Genomic DNA, 20,591 nt, shown 5'->3' on the forward strand with positions numbered 1-20,591 from the left:
TCTTTCCTCTCACCGCCGCCGCCACCGCCGCCCTCATCGCCATCGCCGCCGCCGCCCGCACTTGCCGTCGCCGCCGCCGTCGTAGCCCGCGCCGCCGCCGCCGGAGCCGCCGCCCCTCGCCTCGCCGCACCCCCCCGAGCCCCGCACCCCGCCGCCCGAAGCCTGGAGCCCCGCCGGAGCTCTCGCCGGAGCCCGACGAGGTACTGCCCGCTGCCCCGTTGACTTTGCCGGTTTTCGTTTTAAAAAAACCCTTCGTTTAAAAAAAACCCTAGATTGTTTTTTTTCGGTTTTATTATTTTGCGAGCGTTCACCGAACCGTTCGTTTTAACGAACGCGTTCGTCGGTTTTTCTCTGTTAACGAACGTCCGTTATTTAACCGTTCGTCCGTTTTTCTTTTCGTCGGAATGTTTTTCTCGTTATTTTCTCAGATTCGATTTCTGATCGAATCTTCGATTCTGTTTAACTTCTCGCTCGTTTATCGGAATCAGGCGATTCAAGCGCCTAGAGTTTCGTCTCGAAATTCTCTTTCCGTTTAACCTACTCAAACAAGTTTTTGCTACAGTAAAATTTGACCTAGATCCAGATTAGCAAACGAAGTTTCTTTCTTTCGCCGTTTGACTTTCGTTGCTTCTTTCGAGTTGATTCTTTTTGCAAACCGGAGTTCTTAAGTTGAACTTTCTGGTTGGTTCGTTCATTCGAGTTTTACTTGTGCACTAGATGAGTACTGATTGTATGCTTGTTTGTTTGCGATAGAGTACCCGGAGTGTGCCGCTTGTTACTTCGACTCGTTAGGTTTTGCGGATCATCAGCAAGGCAAGTAACACTTTGATCATACTTTTCATACCCAGTTTTATTGCATTAGATCCATTCCTCAAACATTGCATGATTAGGATCTAATTAAACTGTGGGTTCTGGGAAGTAGTTGAGGTAGTACCTATTACCTGTTTTCTTATCAAACCCTTGGGAGTTACTTCTACGTTGCTATTATATTGCCATGCTATGCTCGTAGACGTGGATTTGGGTTTGAGTGATATTCACGACAGATGTGAGATGTTTATTAATGGTTCAACTTAAGGTGGCAACTAAAACTCACATCTGGGTGGATTGAGGCACCTGGAGAACCCAGTGTTGTCTATATGTATAAGGTCCGCCACCCAGGCTCAAAGGGATCATAAGATTATTCATGCTAGAAACTTCCGTGTGCAGCCACAAGCTATTATGGGCTCTAGCATAGCTGAGTAGGTTACAGGATCTCTTGAAGAGGTGGGCTAGCAGATGTAGGGGAAAATAGGTGTACCGGTCCACCCAGAGTAAAGAGTGATTGTTTCTGAAAGACTGTGTCTCGGTCATCCGTTTCTCAAACATCATGCAGTGCGAGAATCAAGCGGAGGCGATCGAGTCTTGTGGGGAAAAGTGCGCAAACCTCTGCAGAGTGTACAAACTGATCATGATTAGCCGTGTCCCCGGTTATGGACAACTTGAGTATCTAGTACTTGGATTATCATTTGAATCTCATCACCATGTTACTTTTAATTAATTTTGTTGGGTTAATGATGACACTTAATTGGGATTGAGTTGGAGGTACCTTCTCAATGTTTCACAACCACCATGATAGTTAAATAAAATTTATTCCTTTGAAGTAGGATAAAATTGGCTTTTCGCAAAACTGTAACCATAGAGCTTTCCACCAGCCATATATGCATATAGTATAGCATTATTATTATTCATTGCTCTCTATGTGTTACTTTGCCAGCATATTCTATGTGCTGACCCGTTTTTGGGCTGCAACGTTTCATGTTGCAGACTTTTCAGACGACGAGTAAGGTGCCTTAGGTCGTGGTCTTATACTCAGTGATGCCGCTGGAGTGATGGACTCACTTTTCTTCCAAGTCTTCCGCTGTTATCGTTATTAGATGGCCTTAAGCCATGTTTATCATACTTATTCTCTTTGGAGATATTCGATGATAAGTGTGTGATTGCTACTCTGTTATAAATCCTCCATTTGTACTGTGCGTGTCAGCATTACTGATCCAGGGATGACACTGGTGCACAGTAGCACAGACCATTTGAGGTCTGGTCGCTACAAAGTTGGTATCAGAGCACACGCTGACTGTAGGACATGACCACTAAGCTTAAGCCCTAGAAAGCCTCTCTCTTCTCATTTCTGACCCCTCTCCACTTTCTACTCTTTTAGGAATGGCGAATGCAAGGAGCAAGTTCATGCAACCAGATGAAGACACGCCGTTTGGTCGACACTTGAAGGAAGTCACCAAGTACTTGAACATAGGAATACCAAGCATCACCGGAACCTACAACGCCACATTACCTGAAGAGGAGAGCTGGAAGATTGAAGTTATCATTCCAGGCAAGATGTTTAGTGCCATGAGATTGGTTTTTGAAGCACCAACTTGGAGTTTAGGGAAGAGCATGGCCGCACATATCGCCATGGGACGCATTGGAGAAGTCTACCACCAGGAGCTTAAGGATACAATTTATCAGATTTGTGGACGTCGAGACGCGCAATGGGAGATGATTAAGACCAAGAAGGATGGATCAATTGCAGCTTTCATCCAGGAGCAGAACCAACATATTCGTCGCCAGGAGAACCAGATGTGCACGGACAAGGAAGAACTGAAGAAGGCGTTAACAAAGATCAAGGAGCTCCAAGAAGAACTCAAGGCTACACGCGAAGATTATTTGGAGGAAATCAACGCACTAGTAGGGAAGATTGACGACCTGGAGAAGAAGATTGGAGTATTTGTGGGAAATCCAGTGCCAAAAGCAGAAGTCGACGAATGCACTTGTCCGGATAACTACATCATCATCGACGACACCGACTCGGAACCAAGTGAAGACGACTAGGTTGATGAAGCTGGAGCAGACATCATGGAGTCTTCAACGGATCAGAATTTCTAGTAGACCACCATATCAGTAGTAGTTTTCCCCCATTTAATAGTATAGTTCAAGCACTTTGTAACGCTAGTTAGATCGATTGTTTTGCCTTGTTTGAATTGATTGAGTGTTATTGATTGATTTGTCTCATGAGCATATGGGTAGTGTTTTCTCTCTAGACCTCATTCTATTCTTAACTCTCATCTTTTCTAAACCTATCAGATGCCTCCGAGACGCGACACCGGATTTGTTTTCCCGCCAGAGATCACCCAGTTGATTCAGCAACAGAATGCCCTGATGCAAGTGTTAGTGTAGAACCAAGGGAACAACAACAACAACAACAACAACCCACCGCCACCACCACCTGTTGATCACTTAGCCCGTTTCTTAAGGCTAAACCCGCCGGTGTTTTCCAGTAGCACCGAGCCGATTGTAGCAGATGATTGGCTCCGCAAAGTTGGAAGGGAGTTGACCACTGCAGGATGCACAGATGCGGAAAGAGTGCGTTTTGCCGCACATCAGCTTGATGGACCCGCATCATCATGGTGGGAGAATTATACAGCCACGCACCCTATTAACACTGTCACATGGGACCAGTTTCAGCAAGCTTTCCGTAGAGCTCATGTTTTAGCAGGAGCTATGGCTATGAAGAAGCGTGAGTTTCGTAACCTACGCCAAGGAGGACGCACCGTAGGCCAGTATGTGGAGGATTTCAGTAAGTTAGCACGTTATGCACCAGATGACGTTGCTACAGATGCTGCCAAGCAGGAGAAATTTTTGGAAGGGCTGAACGATGAACTGAGTATGCAGTTGATGGTAGCAACCTTCAACAACTACCAGGAGCTGGTAGATAGAGCTCTCATGATTGAAGGGAAGAAACAGCAGATTGAAAACCGTAAGAGGAAGTATAGACAAGGGAAGTACAATTCTGGAGCCCAGCAGAAGCCACGATTTACCCCGAAGCCGGGAGGACGGTTTCAGCATACCCATGGAGGAGGTAGTTCGCACAACCACAATGGCTCCAAGAATGGTAATGGGAATGGAGGAGGAAACGGACAGAATCGCACCAACCCATCTACCCCAACCAAGAGAGATCTAAGTCACATTACTTGCTTCAAGTGCCAGAAGACTGGACATTATGCAACTGATTGTCCCGAAGCCCAAAATGGAAATGGCAATGGAAGCTCTGGGAAGAAGCCGAACCCATTCAACAAAGGACATGTGAACCACGTGAGCGTGGAGGAGGTTGAAGCTCAGCCTGATGCAGTAATAGGTAAGTTTTTGGTTAAGACATTTGCTGCAACCGTTCTTTTCGATACTGGTGCATCGCATTCATACATATCAAGGGGATTCGTAAATAAGTTTAAGATGTCCACCCAAGTTCTCAAAACCCCTATGTTAGTAACCTCGCCAGGAGCAGAGTATATGGCCACCCAAGGATGTTTTCAGATACCATTGGCCATTGGTAGGCATGTTTTCCCCTCAGACCTCATTGTTTTGGAATCGCAAGGTTTGGATGTGATTCTGGGAATGGATTGGCTATCGTTGTATGGAGGAAACATCGATTGTGCCAGCAAGACGATTTTGCTTACCACCTCGGAAGGAAAAAGGATCAAGTATGTATCCCGGCATATGCCGAAGAGGACTCAAGTGAATTCCTTATCAGGAGTTGTACAGGAGGAAGTACCAGTGGTAAAGGATTATCCGGATGTATTTCCAGAAGAGTTGTCAGGCATGCCGCCAGATAGAGACATTGAGTTTTTGATTGAACTTTTGCCAGGCACAGGGCCAATATCTAAGAGACCGTATAGGATGCCCGCAAAAGATTTGGAAGAAATTAAGAAGCAGATCAAGGAGTTACTGGATAAAGGCTATATTCACCCAAGTTCGTCACCTTGGGGATCACCAGTACTTCTAGTGGAGAAGAAAGATGGATCACTGAGGATGGTTGTTGATTACCGAGGTTTGATTGAAGTGACCATCAAAAACAAGTACCCACTGCCGATGATCAATGATTTGTTTGACCGTTTACAAGGAGCTAAAGTATTTTCCAAGATCGATCTACGATCAGGGTACCATCAGTTAAAGATTCGAGAGCAGGATATACCCAAGACGGCATTTACCACCAGATATGGATTGTATGAGTATACCGTTATGTCATTTGGTCTGACTAACGCACCTGCCTATTTCATGAACCTGATGAACAAAGTGTTTATGGAGTTTTTGGATAAGTTCGTCGTGGTGTTCATTGATGATATTTTAATCTTTTCCAAAGATGAAGAAGAGAATGAGGAGCATTTACGATTGGTACTTGAGAAGCTCAGAGAATATCAATTATATGCCAAGTTCAGCAAATGTGAGTTTTGGTTGAAGGAAGTTGGATTCCTTGGACATGTTATTTCTGGAGAAGGAATAGCAGTAGACCCTGCCAAGGTTGACACAGTGACAAGTTGGGAATCACCCACGACAATTGGAGAAATCCGGAGTTTTCTTGGACTTGCAGGATACTATCGGAGATTTATCGAAAACTTCTCAAAGATTGCTAAGCCCATGACTGAGCTATTGAAGAAGGACACCAAATTCAATTGGACTGAGGAATGTGAAGCTAGTTTCCAAGAGATGAAGAAACGATTGGTTACCTCACCAGTGTTGATTCTGCCAGAGCAACGCAAGGATTATGAAGTTTATTGCGACGCTTCTCGTCGAGGACTTGGAGCAGTGCTTATGCAGGAAGGAAGAGTTGTGTCCTATGCTTCACGACAACTTAAACCCCATGAGAAGAATTATGCTACGCATGATTTGGAATTAGCAGCCGTGGTGCATGCATTGAAGACATGGAGACATTTTCTCATCGGAAACCATTGTGAGGTGTACACGGATCACAAGAGTTTGAAGTATATTTTCACGCAGAAGGAGTTAAATCTCAGACAGAGGAGATGGTTGGAGCTCATTAAAGATTATGATATGAGATTGCATTATCACCCTGGAAAGGCTAACGTAGTAGCAGACGCGTTGAGCCGCAAGAGTCATATCAACACCCTCATGACAGGAGAGTTACCTCAGGAGTTAGCCGAGGACCTTCGCGAGCTATGTTTGGAGATAGTCCCTAGAGGCTATTTAGCGACATTGGAGATTCAGTCTACTTTGATGGAAAGGATCAGAGAAGCTCAGAAGACAGACAAATAGATTGAAGAGATAAAGGAGAAGATGAGCAAAGGAAAAGCCAAGGGATTTCGTGAGGATGAGCACGATACCTTATGGTTCGAGGACCGCGTATATGTGCCAAATGATCCGGAGATCAGGAAGTTGATTTTGCAAGAAGCCCATGATTCACCATACTCGATTCACCCAGGGAATACCAAGATGTATTTGGATTTGAAGAATACTTTCTGGTGGACCGGAATGAAGAAGGATATTGCGGAGTATGTAGCAGTTTGTGATGTATGTCAGAGAGTGAAGGCAGAGCATCACAAGCCAGCAGGATTGCTGCAACCATTGCCGATACCCGAATGGAAGTGGGATAAAATAGGCATGGATTTTATCACAGGATTACCAAGGATTCGTTCAGGCTATGACTCGATATGGGTTGTAGTCGACCGTTTGACGAAAGTGGCTCATTTCATTCCAGTGAAGACCACTCCCACCTGTTTTCTAGCCAACCCGAATCTCGAGGGCGAGATTCATCTTAAGGGGGGTAGATTTGTAACATCCCAAATTTTCAATTTGGTATGTTATACATAGATCATCATTTCATATCATGTTTTATTGCATTTTGACAAATCCTCGATAAATCCTAAGCAACTCAAGGACCCTCGGAGAGAGTTGGGGATTTTCTCGAATTTTCATATTTGATTTTCATCAAATAATAAGACGAGGATTTTGGTTTTAATTATTTTCTCTCCGGAAAAATATTTCATTCTAAAAATAAACGAGAGGAGAAAACATGACTTCTCCAAAACAATTGAAATACTGGAGGAAAAAAATGTTAAAATCATTATTTGGAATTTATTTGCAATTTTTATTGCATTAAAAATATTGCATGTTTTCAAAACATTTATTTTGCTTTAAAAAAATGTTCACCCTATTCTAGATTTTCTAACTAGACGGGGAAAATTTATTTCATATTTTTCAGATTTTTATTTATTTTTCTGTGAATTATTTTCCGCGGAATTTTTTTAAAAAAAAACGAGCGACGCCCGCTGGGCCGAAGCCCAGCCGAGCGCCGGCCCGCCTGCGCTTTCCTCTCCGCACACGGCAGCCGCCGCCGCCATGGCCGAGTCCGGCTCCCGCACGGCTCTCGCCGGCCGACCCCTCCCCCAAGCCACCTCGCCCCCCCTATATATATATACCCCCCTCTCTCTTTCCTCTCACTGCCGCCGCCACCGCCGCCCTCATCGCCGTCGCCGCCGCCACCCGCACTTGCCGTCGCCGCCGTCGCAGTAGCCCGCGCCGCCGCCGCCGGAGCCGCCGCCCCTCGCCTCGCCGCACCCCCCCGAGCCCCGCACCCCGCCGCCCGAAGCCCGGAGCCCCGCCGGAGCTCTCGGCGGAGCCCGACGAGGTACTGCCCGCTGCCTCGTTGAATTTGCCGGTTTTCGTTTTAAAAAAAACCCCTTCGTTTAAAAAAAACCCTAGATCGGTTTTTTCGGTTTTATTATTTTGCGAGCGTTCACCGAACCGTTCGTTTTAACGAACGCGTTCGTCGGTTTTTCTCTGTTAACGAACGTCCGTTATTTAACCGTTCGTCCGTTTTTCTTTTCGTCGGATTTTTTTTCTCATTATTTTCTCAGATTCGATTTCTGATCGAATCTTCGATTCTGTTTAACTTCTCGCTCGTTTATCGGAATCAGGCGATTCAAGCGCCTAGAGTTTTGTCTCGAAATTCTCTTTCCGTTTAACCTACTCAAACAAGTTTTTGCTACAGTAAAATTTGACCTAGATCCAGATTAGCAAACGAAGTTTCTTTCTTTCGCCGTTTGACTTTCGTTGCTTCTTTCGAGTTGATTCTTTTTGCAAACCGGAGTTCTTAAGTTGAACTTTCTGGTTGGTTCGTTCATTCGAGTTTTACCTGTGCACTAGATGAGTACTGATTGTATGCTTGTTTGTTTGCGATAGAGTACCCGGAGTGTGCCGCTTGTTACTTCGACTCGTTAGGTTTTGCGGATCATCAGCAAGGCAAGTAACACTTTGATCATACTTTTCATACCCAGTTTTATTGCATTAGATCCATTCCTCAAACATTGCATGATTAGGATCTAATTAAACTGTGGGTTCTGGGAAGTAGTTGAGGTAGTACCTATTACCTGTTTTCTTATCAAACCCTTGGGAGTTACTTCTACGTTGCTATTATATTGCCATGCTATGCTCGTAGACGTGGATTTGGGTTTGAGTGATATTCACGACAGATGTGAGATGTTTATTAATGGTTCAACTTAAGGTGGCAACTAAAACTCACATCTGGGTGGATTGAGGCACCTGGAGAACCCAGTGTTGTCTGTATGTATAAGGTCCGCCACCCAGGCTCAAAGGGATCATAAGATTATTCATGCTAGAAACTTCCGTGTGCAGCCACAAGCTATTATGGGCTCTAGCATAGCTGAGTAGGTTACAGGATCTCTTGAAGAGGTGGGCTAGCAAATGTAGGGGAAAGTAGGTGTACCGGTCCACCCAGAGTAAAGAGTGATTGTTTCTGAAAGACTGTGTCTCGGTCATCCGTTTCTCAAACATCATGCAGTGCGAGAATCAAGCGGAGGCGATCGAGTCTTGTGGGGAAAAGTGCGCAAACCTCTGCAGAGTGTACAAACTGATCATGATTAGCCGTGTCCCCGGTTATGGACAACTTGAGTATCTAGTACTTGGATTATCATTTGAATCTCATCACCATGTTACTTTTAATTAATTTTGTTGGGTTAATGATGACACTTAATTGGGATTGAGTTGGAGGTACCTTCTCAATGTTTCACAACCACCATGATAGTTAAATAAAATTTATTCCTTTGAAGTAGGATAAAATTGGCTTTTCGCAAAACTGTAACCATAGAGCTTTCCACCAGCCATATATGCATATAGTATAGCATTATTATTATTCATTGCTCTCTATGTGTTACTTTGCCAGCATATTCTATGTGCTGACCCGTTTTCGGGCTGCAACGTTTCATGTTGCAGACTTTTCAGACGACGAGTAAGGTGCCTTAGGTCGTGGTCTTATACTCAGTGATGCCGCTGGAGTGATGGACTCACTTTTCTTCCAAGTCTTCCGCTGTTATCGTTATTAGATGGCCTTAAGCCATGTTTATCATACTTATTCTCTTTGGAGATATTCGATGTAATAAGTGTGTGATTGCTACTCTGTTATAAATCCTCCATTTGTACTGTGCGTGTCAACATTACTGATCCAGGGATGACACTGGTGCACAGCAGCACAGACCATTTGAGGTCTGGTCGCTACACACTGTGTCTGGCCAGACGATGATGGATACCGTAATACCGAGAGGGACCGAGAATATCTCTCCATCGTCGGAGGAGCAAATCCCAATCTTGAGCTATCAAGTTACTTGACACACTTTTCCATGAACCCGTAAGCCGCCGTAATAGCCACCCATTTACGGATGACGTTTAACAAACCCCAAAGTTCATGAAGCATGCATGAAGAAACTCGATACTCTCATGGTCTAAGGAATCATGCAAACGTTAACCATCTCTATGTTATGTACCATTAAACTTGTGACGAATGAATCTCATAGCATAACATCAATCCGGGTCGATTCAACACAAATGTTCTCTTAACATTGTGCCCTCAAAGTTGCTGGCATAGACATGCCCATGACCAGGAAAACAGAATCATCATCCAACACTTGAGCTAGTCTTAGAGGCCAGACTAGGAATACTTCTCACCGTTTATTATTCCACACGTGCATATGAGTCTTCCTCCGAGCCTCGTGTTATTGCAGACTCGAGAACCAAAGCAGTTATAGCATGGAACATAAACATAATTATGAACTCAGAGATAAATAATATCATTTATTGTTGCCTCTAGGGCATATCTCCTACATGATCATTAATAAACCTAATTAAATCCCTAGGGAGTATGGTTGTGCAATTGAGGAGTTAGAATACAGTAGATAGTATGGCGCCCCCAAGCTTGTCCCCACCCCCCCCCCCCCCCCCCCCGTGGCTCCTCTAACCCTAATTCTTCTTCTATAAATACCCAAATATTCCCTGAAGACCAGGGGCACACCAAAAATACTTTTACGTCGCCGCAAGTTTCTGTTTTCGTGAAATCCCATTCGGGGACCTTTTTCGGTACTCTATCGAAGGGGGATTCGATCACGGAGGGCTTCTACATCAACCTTGCTGCCCTTACGATGATGTGTGAGTAGTTTACCACATACCTACGGGTCCATAGCTAGTAGCTAGACGACTTCTTCTCTCTCTTTGATCTTCAATACAAAGTTCTCCTCAATGTTCTTGGAGATCTATTCGATGTAATCTTCTTTTTCGGTGTGGTTGTTGAGATACATGAATTGTGGGTTTATGACCAGATTGTCTATGAATATTGTTTGAGTCTTCTCTGAACTCTTTTATGCATGATTTACATAGCTTAGTATTTCTCTCCGACCAATTGATTTGGTTTGGCCAACTAGATTGATTTTTTCTGCAATGGGAGAGGTGCTTTGTAATGGGTTCAATCTTGCGGTGCTCAATCCCAGTGACAGAAAGGGACATGACACATATTTGTATTGTTTCCATTAAGGATAAAAAGATGGGGTTTGTTCATATTGATTGGATCTACCCCTCTACATCATGTCATCTTGCTTAATGTGTTACTCCGGTCTTGTTAACTTAATACACTAGATGCCTGGTGGATAGCGGTTGATGTGTGGAGTAACAGTAGTAGATGTAGGCAGGAGTTGGTCTACTTGTCTCGGACGTAATGCCTATATACATGATCATTGCCTTGGATATCGTCATAACTATGCGCTTTTCTATCAATTGCTCAACAGTAATTTGTTTACCCACCGTATGCTTTCTTTCAAAAGAGAAGCCTCTAGTGAAAACTATGGCCCCCGGGTCAATATTTTATCATATTATTTTCAGATCTACAAAATCAAAAACACAAAAATATCTCGCTGCAATTTATTTACTTTTATTTTATTTCGCACTTCTACTTATCTTTTATACCTTTCACTATCAGATCTCATCCTTGCAAGTAACCATGAAGGAATTGACAACCCCTTTATCGCGTTGGGTGCAAGTATTTGTTTGTTTGTGTAGGTGCAATTATTGGACACTTGTGTGTTCCTCCTAATGGATTGATATCTTAGTTCTTAACTGAGGAAATACTTATCCCTACTTTTGCTTCATCACCCTTTCCTCTTCAAGGGAAAAACCACCACAAGCTCAAGAAGTAGCATTCCTCCACATGACCACACCGCTCTAACGAAGATTAGCATCCGCATGGGTGTGAACTTCAGGGTACATCGTCTCTGCATGCCTCGGTTATCTTTTACCATAGCCCTTTACTCTTGCACTTACTCTGTGATGGCCTTAGTGCTTCATGTTATATATTTTGCTATCACATCTCCCTCCGTTCCCTAATATAAGACCTTTTAGTTTTTTCTTGATATGTATCTAAACATATTTTAGTATGTATGTTCACTCATTTTAGTATGTATGGAGTGAATATTTTGGAATAACTAAAAGTTCTTATATTAAGGAACGGAGGGAGTAGTTGTTGATCTTGTTTAGCATAAATTGTTGGTGCACATAGTTGAGCCCAGTATATTTAGGTTTTGTTCTTGACAAATTAAACGCTAGTTTTATTCTCTTCTGTTCAAGCCTTAACCGCAATTGTTCTACAATCGCCTATTCACCCCCCCTCTATGCGATATCCATGTCCTTTGACTTTGCCACGATCACAACCCTTTCGATCGATGTGTTGGAAGTATTCCCTAGAGGCAATAATATTGTATTAATATATTTTTCATGTTCATAATGAAGAGTTTATGTTATAACTGTTATGATACTGGAATATGCGATTCCGTGGAAAAATCATATGCACGTGTAGAACGATAAACGGTAAAATAAGATTCCTAGTCTCACCTCTAAGACTAGCTCAAGTGTTGTTCATGATCACATTTTCCGGATCTTGAGATATCATTAAGTGTAAAAATAGTCTTAAAACAACATTGAGAGTATGACATTAGAAGAACGGTCATATTGAATCGACCCAAAACTTGTCTGTTATACTTTGAGATAATATCGTCATAAGTCGATTGCTATAACACGGAGTGTTAACGTGTGTTTTAGTTCCTTAGACCATGAGAGTATTGTAGTCACTTCTTACCGTACGATGAGCTTTGGGGTAGCTCAAACGTCATGTGTAACACAGTGATCATAACGATAGCTTACAGGTTCATCGGAAAGTTTGACAAGGGACACGATTGCTCGAGAGTGGAATTTTCTCCTCTGACGATGGAGAGATATTCTTAGGGCCCTCTCGGAGTGACAGCATCCATGATCGCCTGGCTAGACACAGGTAACAACGTCACGGGGATGCCGGAACATGTCAACGAGAAAGAATAACAAAACCGGTAACAAGGAGACTGATGACCCACAAGTATAGGGGATCAATCGTAGTCCTTTCGATAAGTAAGAGTGTCGAACCCAACGAGGAGCAGAAGGAAATGACAAGTGGTTTTCAGCAAGGTAATGTCTGCAAGCACTGAAATTGAAAGTAGCGAGTAGTTTGATTGCAAGATAATTTGTAACGAGCAAGTAAGGTAACGGTAACAAAAGTGCAACAAGGTAGCCCAATCCTTTTGAGGCAAAGGACAGGCCAAAACAGTCTCTTATGATAAGCAAAGCGTTCTTGAGGGTACATGGGAATTTCATCTAGTCACTTTCATCATGTTGGTTTGCTTTGTGTTCACTACTTTGATAATTTGATATGTGGGTGGATCGGTGCTTAGCTGATGTTCTTACTTGAACAAACCTCCTACTTATGATTAACCCCCTCGTAAGCATCTTCAACTACGAGAAAAGTGTTAAGAATAAATCTAACCATAACATTAAACTTTTGGATCCAAATCGATCCCTTACGAAGTAGCGCATAAACTAGGGTTTAAGCTTCTGTCACTCTAGCAACCCATCATCTAATAACTACTCCACAATGCATTCCCTTAGGCCCAAGTATGGTGAAGTGTCATGTAGTCGACGTTCACATGACACCACTAAGGGAATCACAACATACATACTATCAAAATATCGAACACATATCAAGTTCACATGATTACTTGCAATATGATTTCTCCAGTGACCTCAAGAACAAAAGTAACTACTCAAAAGTGATAAACATGCTCATGGTCAGAGGGGTATTAAATAGCATAATGGATCTGAACATATAATCTTCCACCAAATAAACCATATAGTGATCAACTACTAGATGTAATCAACACTACTAGTCACCCACATGTACCAATCTGAGGTTCTGGTACAAAGATTGAACACAAGAGATGAACTAGGGTTTGAGAGGAGATGGTGCTGTCGAAGATGTTGATGGAAATTACCCTCCCCAAGATGGGAGAGTTGTTGGTGATGACGATGACAATGATTTCCCCCTCCGGGAGGGAAGTTGCCCCGGCGGAATCACTACACCGAGGGCAAAAGTGCTCCTGCCCAAGTTCTGCCTCGAGACGGCGGAGCTTCGTCCCGAAAGTCCTCTCCCTTTTTTTTCTAGGTCAAAATGACTTTTATATATATACCAGAAGATGGGCACCGGAGGTGGGCTGGGATGAGCACAACCCACCAGGTCATGCTTGGGGGGCCTGGCGTGCCCTGGTGTCTTGTGCTCACCAGGTGGCCCCCCTCCGGTAGCTATTTGCTCCAGTATTTATCATCTATTCCATAAAAATTCCTCGTGAAGTTTCAGCTCATTTGGAGTTCAGCAGAATAGGTAGCTTGACGTAGGATTTTCAGGTCCAGATTTCCAACTGTCGGAATTCTCCCTCTTTGTGTAAACCTTGCATATTATGAGAGAAAAAGGCATTAGAATTATTCCAAAAATCATTATTATGCAAAAAAACATTATAAATAACAGTAGGTAAACATGATGCAAAATGGACGTATCAACTCCCCCAAGCTTAGACCTCGCTTGTCCTCAAGCGAAAACTGAAATTGAGAAACATGTCCACATGCTTAGAGAGAGAGGTGTTGATAAAAACAAAATACGGACATAGAAGCATCATGTATCTTATTATAACAGAAACAAACTTTAACATAAAACTTTTATCATAGAACTTTTATCATAGACTTCTAATGAATAAGTAACAATTTATCACAACAACGAAGTATAAAGCATAAATTCTATTGGAAACCAACAAACTATGTTCTCAGTCAACTTTGCAACTACAATTCATCATCTTTTCAGGAAGGGTCACGTATCGGAGCCTTTAGGCAAGTCCACATACTCAACCATCATATAGTCTTCTGTGATTGCTAACACTCACTGCATACACATGAGCAAAACGTTTCAACCAGACACATAGAAAGATAGGGTCTTATAGTTTCGCCTCCTAACATACTCACCCCAAGGGTGACGTCAACAATAATAACGCATGTTACCCATATCCAACTGGATATATGTGCCTAGATCTTCCCTCACCACATGATGCTTGCAAAAGGAGAAACATAAAAAGGAATAAAGAGAAGAACTTTGACTCTTGCATAAAAGGAAATACATAAAACTAAAAGATAGGCCCTTCACAGAGGGAAGCAGAGGTTGCCATGTGCTTTTTGTTTCTATGTTGATTCCCTTAGTGCAAAACAACATCACATTATATTGCCCCTTATGATAGCAACCTTTATTATGCAGTCTGTCGCTTTTATTCTTTGCCATCACAAGTTCGTACAACGCTCAATTTTCTTTTACACTAAATGATCCAACACTTTTAGAAGCAATTTTTATTGCCTTATTGCACCAATGACAACTTACTTGAAGGATCTTACTCAATCCAAAGGTAGGTATGGTGGACCCTCAAAACAAGATTTGGGTTGTTTAAGGGTTTTTGGATGCACAAGTAGTATCACTACTTAGTGCAGAATTTTTGGCTAGCAAAGATAGGGGACAAGCACCACATGTTGAAGGATCTATGACAATATAAATTCTATGTGAATATGAACAAACATAAATCATTACGTTGTCTTCCTTGTCCAACGTCAACAATTTTGGCATATAATATTTTGATGGGGGCTCACAATCACAAAGATTTCCAAGATAGTGTATTTGCATGTGAATCTTCTCTTCCCTTATTATTCTTTCATGAATTGGATCATTGACCAATGCTATGTTTGTCAATCTCCAATAAAATTTTCTACTTATACTTTTCCTTACGTGATGTCATTACTTACCATAAGATTAGCATATGATCTTTTCATTTATTCCCTTTCTTTTTATTGAAGCATGAAAGTAAAGAAGGCAAAACTCGAACTAAACTTTATTATATATCTCGCACACGATTACAAGGATAAATCACTAAGCAAACTCTCAAAAAGAAAGGATCAAACTAACTTATATTCATATAAAGCAAAAGATAACTATGGATCGAACTAAGATAAATAAAGGCAAAAGATAGTGGAGGTGAGACGATACCGGGGCACCTCCCCCAAGCTTGGCACAAGCCCCGGCACTCGGTTTTCTTTTGTGATGAATAAGGAGGTGGTGGTGATGAAGTGGTAGCGATCTTGTTCTTCATGATCAAGCGATTCTCCAATCTACGGACGACGCTCCGGAGGGCAATGATGTGCTCTTGCAACAGAATATTTTCACGGGTGAGATATTTATTTTGCACATGAACCGTCTCGATGATCCAAAAGGCTTCGATCACGGTGGGGGTGAGATGTTCATAGTAAGGTTTAAGGATATCTTCTTCTTCTTCCTCGGCAGGCCAGGCTTGCTCGACCACCGGCGTTCGATCTTCAGCAGTCTCCTTGCTCTTGTCCCCCTTGGCAACTTCTATGGGCTCTTCCTTCTTCAGCTCGATCTTCATCAACCAAGCATCCTCTTCCATGTTGTTGGAGGGAGAAGAAGACATGATGCCTGGCTCAACATATCTGACCGGACACAACAAGAAAAAGAAAGCAGGAGATTTCTCTGTGATACGAAGGTCAATACGTTCGGGGGGTATATAAAGATTTCTTTATCTCTGGAAACAAGCAAACGGAAGAAAAACGGAGTCCGGAAGGTACCTGAGGTGGGCACAACCCACCTGGGCGCGTCTGTCAAGCCAGGAACGCCCTGGTGTCTTGTACCCCCAAGGGGTGCCTTCCGAGTTGTTTCGTATTTTCCTAATTTTTGTTATATTCCAAAATGGACAGAAAATGTTGTTGCAGATTTGTCGGAGTCCGTTTACTTACCGTATCACGTACCTCCTCTTTTTCATGATTCTGGAGTGTTCCGGAAGGTTTCTTTTATGTGTTCTTCCGGTGTCATAGTTTGGATAATATTGCTTTCAACATTAATGGGCATACCTGAGATATAATGTTTTATTCGCTGCCCATTAACAACCTTCGGGTTAGTACCTTTGGCATTATTTATTTTAATAGCTCCAGACCAATAAACCTCCTTGATAAGATAGGGTCCTTCCCATTTGGAGAGGAGTTTTCCTGCAAAGAATCTGAAATGAGAGTTGTCTAAAAGAACATATTCTCCAACCTTGAACTCACGCTTTTGGATTCTTTTATCATGCCATCTTTTAACTTTTTCTTTAAATAACTTGGCATTTTCATAAGCTTGGTTTCTCCATTCATATAATGAGCTAATGCCAAATAACCTCTTCTCACCAGCATGTTTGAAATCATAGTTGAGTTCTTTAATTCCCAATAAGCTTTATGTTCCTACTCAAGAGGCAAATGGCAAGCTTTTCCATAAACCGTTTTATAAGGAGACATACCCATAGGATTTTTATATGCTGTTCTATAAGCCCAAAGTGCATCATCTAATTTCTTAGACCAATTATTCCGGGACCTATTGACAGTCTTTTGTAAAATTAATTTTATTTCTCTATTGCTAAGTTCAACTTGACCACTAGACTGAGGATGATAGGGTGATGCAATTCTATGGTTAACATCATACTTGGCAAGCATTTTACGGAAAGCACCATGAATAAAGTGTGAACCACCATCAGTCATTAAATATCTAGGGACTCCAAACCTTGGGAAAATAACTTCCTTAAGCATTTTAATAGAGGTGTTGTGATTAGCACTACTAGTTGGAACAACTTCTACCCACTTAGTAACATAATCAACAGCAACCGAAATATGAGTATACCCATTAGAGGAAGGAAAAGGTCCCATGTAATCAAATCCCCAAACATCAAATGGTTCAACAACAAGTGCATAATTCATAGGCATTTCTTGTCGCTTACAGATATTACCTATTCTTTGACATTCATCACAAGATAAGACGAACTTACGAGCATCCTTGAAGAAAGTAGGCCAATAAAATCCGGATTGCATACCTTGTGAGCAGTTCTGTCTCCCGCATGATGTCCTCCATAAGCTTCAGAGTGACATTTCCATAGGATTTGTTCCTATTCATGCTCAGGTACACAACGTCTAATAATACCATCTACTCCTTCTTTATAAAGATGTGGGTCATCCCAAAAGTAATCCCTCAAATCATTGAAGAATTTTTTCTTTTGTTGGTATGTAAAGCTAGGTGGTATGTATTTAGCAATGATATAATTAGCATAGTCAGCATACCGAGGTGTAATATTAGAAACATTTATCACAACTAACTGCTCATCAGGAAAACTATCATTAATAGGTTGTGGGTCATCAAGAATATTTTCAAGCCTAGATAAGTTATCAGCCACGGGGTACTCATCTCCTTTTCTATCAGTGATATGGAAGTCAAATTCTTGTAGCAAAAGAACGCACCTAATGAGTCTAGGTTTAGCATCTTTCTTTTCCATAAGGTATTTTATAGCAGCATGATCAGTGTGAACAGTCACTTTAGAATTAACAATGTAAGATCAAAATTTATCGCAAGCAAACACCAATGCTAAGAATTCTTTTTCAGTAGTAGCATAATTCGTTGAGCATTGTCTAGAGTTTTACAAGCATAATGAATAACATTAAATTTCTTATCAACTCTTTTTCCTAGAACAACACCAACAACATAATCACTAGCATCACACATAATTTCAAAAGGCAAGTTCCAATTAGGTGGTTGAACAATAGGTGCAGTAATCAAGGCTTTCTTAAGTGTTTCAAAGGCTTCTGTCAGATTGAGGGTTCCGTAGACCCTTGAGAGGTTCAAACTCTAGGGTGCATGCGAAGAACTCGTCCTCCCCAGTTTGCCTGCTCAACGATTCCACGGCCTAGCTCGATGAACCCAAGGGACAAAGGACACAATAGTTTATCCTGGTTCGGGCCACCTTGCGGTGTCATACCCTACTCCAGCTTTGGGGTGGATTGCCTCGAGGGGCTGAGGATGAACTAGTACAATGATCGAACAGCCTCAGGAGGTGAGGTGTTCTTGTGCTCGATGAGCTGGTGGGTTGGTCAGGGTGGAATGGATCCCGCCCCTATGGGGGTGGCTAAGTCCTATTTATAGTCGCCTTGGTCCTCTTCCCAAATGTAGGCGGGAAGGGATCCCACAACGGCCCAATTCGAAGGGAGACAACTAGTACAAGTTATCCTAACAAAAATAGTCTTCGCCTGCAAAGGCCTCTGGTGGTGATGCTGTGGTGGGCTCCGCGATGACCTCCGTCCTGTCATCCTTGCAGTCTTGGTCTTGTTGCACCGGAATTGAGACCATTGCTTGATTCCCCGGGACCCCGCGCTTGCGCTTGCCTCCTTAGCACCAAAGAGGAAACTGGTACACTGCGCCCACTGGCGCCCGCCTGGCCTTGGTCGTCATAGCTCACGTCATGTGAACCTCGTGAGGTGTAGCTTGCGTTGATATCTCCGCTCCTCGGGAACCAGCCTGGGGAGGCCACCCCTCGTGGAGGTCTTGGTGTCGTCCGCCTCTCGAGGGTCTTAAGTTTGTTGTTGTTGAAGCTGGGCCATACCGGGCCGTTGACGGAGCCAAGCCGTGGGCCGCAGGTAGGCAAGTCTAGGCACCCCCAATCCCAGGACGCCGAGAGTAGCCCCCGGGCCCAAGGCGCGCTTGAACTTAGCTTCGAGGCGAAGCCAAAGGGCAAGTGCATGGCGCCACGGGCCCTAACCGCCTGCGGCCTCGGTCGACGCATGGCTATTGATGGGACGTGGGCGTATCCGCTTCCCCACGCCGCCTCGGAAACCATTCAACCTGACGAGACTCTGCTTCATGCAGAGAAAAACCATCATTACGTGCGATCGTGGAGGCCGGCGGTTGGCCTCCCTCTAGCTATAAATTAGGGGAGGGGCAGAGCCCCCTTGCTCATTTCCGTATTCTCGCCACCCGCTCCTTCTTCTTCCTTCTCGCCTTGCTGTCTTGTCGTATCACCCATGGCGTCAATTAGGAGGTTCTCCATCGCGGAGAAGGGGAAAAGCCCTCGCGAGGAGCAGGGGCCACTTCCGCCGAAGAAGAGGCTTAGCCATCCCCGCGACACCCGCAAAAGGTAGAGGTGACGCGGCCTTGGTATGAGCGGCTGCCGCCTGGCTTCCCACTCCCTCTGTACGCCCAAGTGCAGGGCTCCGGAGAAGGCGGCGGCATCCCGCGTCGAGCAAGCCTCGCCGTGGTGGTCAGGCTGAGGTTGCACGGGCTGTCGGCCCGCGAACCCACGCCGAAGGCTCCTCGCGCGAGTTCATGGTGTGGGCGGCAATGCCACCGCGCACGTGGATGCAGCTCCCATGGTTCTTTGCCGAGGAGATGCCGCCGAGGGGGCCGCTCGAGCTGTGGCTGCAGCACGCTAGGTGCTGCAGTCTGGCCAAGGGGGTGGAGGTCGAGGTCGTCTCCCCGGGCAAAATCTTCATGACCCGAGGATGGGGCGAGGTCGCCCGCGCGTGCCTCGCGGTGGGGGCCCTCGCCATCCATTTTGAGTACGACGACGCCTCCATGCTGTCCTTCAAGGTCTTCGACGAGGAGGGCTACCGCCTGGAGTGCTGCCCTAGACGAAGCGGCCTCCAGGGAGCGGTTGCGGGCACCGAGCCCACCTCCATTCCTGTCGACGGCCCCTCCAGCAACAGCGATGACTCCTGGGAGTCCAGCGACTCTCCCAAGCCTAGCGAGTCTCTGGGATCGAGCGACGACAGCTACGTGCCACCGAGCTCTCGCTGCGCCAGGAGCGCGACAGCGGCGCCCGCTCGGCGTCGCCGGTGATGCTTGGTAGCTAGGGATCCTTGACGCTTCCTTCTTTTGTTCCCTGTGAGGAATCGAGACGAACCCTGTGGGGGTATGTAAAGAACTTGTAATGCTTTTGCTCCAATGTTTATTACTCCTAAGGTTGCAGCTGTGCGTCTCGCTTCGGCATTGTCCCCCCTTTTCGTTCTCGCGGTAGTTTAGCGCTCTACACTGGTAGGTCCCAGTCCCCAGGCAGGCTTCGGCCATCGCTGGTATGCAAGGTCACGATGCCGTGGTCAAGGCCAGGAGGGGAGCGGCCCGAGGTCCGGTAAGAGGTCCTGAGGTGCGATGCTCTAGAGGTCCCCTTTGGCGTGCAAGCAGCTCCCTGAAGGCCAAAAAGGGAAACGGCTTTGCCGGAGCGAGATTGCAAGAGTCA

This window comes from Aegilops tauschii, chromosome 1 (genome assembly GCF_002575655.3).
Source record: "Aegilops tauschii subsp. strangulata cultivar AL8/78 chromosome 1, Aet v6.0, whole genome shotgun sequence".
NCBI lineage: Eukaryota > Viridiplantae > Streptophyta > Magnoliopsida > Poales > Poaceae > Aegilops > Aegilops tauschii.